The 1,634-nt window shown below is 54.7% G+C and overlaps 1 pseudogene across 1 annotated transcript in view; it reads right to left on the reverse strand.

Moving 5' to 3' along the window:
- Positions 1 to 553, reverse strand: part of LOC146584313 (uncharacterized) — a 12,322-nt pseudogene extending 11,769 nt beyond the window's left edge. Inside the window, exon 1 of the transcript XR_014898230.1 lies at positions 477 to 553. The product of XR_014898230.1 is annotated as an uncharacterized LOC146584313 (transcript). The remainder of the gene's footprint in view (positions 1 to 476) is intronic.
- Between the last annotated feature and the right edge of the window lie 1,081 nt (positions 554 to 1,634).

The raw sequence follows: 1,634 nt of genomic DNA on the forward strand, positions 1-1,634 counted from the left end.
TTTTTTTTCCCCCGGCTTGTTTCCTTTCCGCGTTAGTAGATTAACTTCTCCGTTTAAGCGTTTTCTCCACCTCCCACTTAAGCGCTTAATTTCCCGTGTCACGATATCGGAGCCGCCTTTAACAGAAACCTGGGTGACGGTTATGGTGCCACATGCTATCACATTTATCATCTCTGTCCCTTTGGGTATTAACGAAGGACCAAAGTGCTGTTAATCGCGTATTGCACAAGGCTGGTTGTTTTTTGGGTTTTGTTGTTGTTGGTTTTTTTCCCCCCTCCCTTCGCGTTAAAACGTGAGTTTCCTCCCTGAAATAGAGGGGGGAACATAATCCGAGGCCGTTTGAATTGTGCCAGTTATTTGTAGGTGTTTTCCTCTCCTCCCACACACCCCAAAAATGAGTAAATACCCTCCCCGCAGATAGCCCAGCCTAATACTGTGATCAGATCTGGCCATTCACCACCTCCTTCTCCGCCTACAAAATTCTCTGTCTCTGTCACCCGGGTCGCTATTTGTCATTGGCTTAGCTATTTTTTGGTGGCTGTTTCTATGTCATTTCTCGGTGGCCAGCAGCTCTCGGTCTTTCGTAGCTTACAAGCGGGATCGTGCTTATTGTGATATGCAATGAAATCACCCTCGCCGCGGATCTGATGAGCGATTACCCCACTGCACACACATAATATGTGACACTGTGCCTTTTCCTCCACGACGCCGTTTAACCCCCTCGGGGCTGGAGCCGGCGTGGGCGCTCGCTGTTCGGAGTTGCGCACACACGAGACATCTTTTTGTTGCAGCAGCCGCTCGGTGGGAGCGCAGGCAGGGAGAATAACGTGCCGTGGGGTGGACGAGCCGCTACGGCGCTGGGCGCGCAGGAGCTGCCAGGCCATCRGGCTCTTGCCCAGATGCGATTTCTCGCGCTACTTTTTATTCCTCTTCCTACTTCCCTATTCACTTTCGGCCGCCGAAGGTTTTTCCCGAGGCAGGAAGGCGCACGGACGTTTCCCCAAACGCTCTTTGATCCCCGGGCGCTCGGGACTCCCACGGAGCCGGCGGGAGCGTAGGATGCGCAAGGCGGGCGGCACCGGGCCCCGCCGCGGCGCCCGCTCAGCGCGGCCCGGCCCGGCCGCTGCCCCCGTGATTGGCTGCGGGGCCGCAGCGCCGGGCTCGGAGCTTGGACCGGGTCGCCGCGCCGCTCCGCGGCCCCCCCTCCCCCCGCACATCCCTGCGCCGCGCCCGGGCGCGCCGCGCCGCGCCGAGCGCCCTCGCCGCCGGGAGTAACGAGTTAACCGAGTCACGTAGGAGGGACGTAGGGAAGAGTTGGGGTGCAGAAGTGCTGTACAAAAGATTTCTGTGTACATGGCTGAAAGCTTGCAGCCTTAAAGTGAAATGCAAAACTTAAGCGTTTCCAGCATGCTAACTGGATCGTCATTCAAGGTATTTTCCGTGTAACACAGAAACACAATGGTGCAAGGAGATTTTCCTGTCTTGAGTCTTTAAGGTTTCCTTGGGTTCTTTTAACCTAGTACACAAATTACACTGTTTTCAGTCCCTTTTCCCTAGGAATAGCTGCTTCGACTGTCTCTACAGTTTATTACCTTTACGTCCTCACAACTGGAAAATTCAGTTTAATCTCTGAA

This window comes from Rhea americana, unplaced genomic scaffold, assembly GCF_003343005.1.
Source record: "Rhea americana isolate MKP2758 unplaced genomic scaffold, rheAme1 scaffold_95, whole genome shotgun sequence".
In the NCBI taxonomy this organism is placed as follows: Eukaryota; Metazoa; Chordata; class Aves; order Rheiformes; family Rheidae; genus Rhea; species Rhea americana.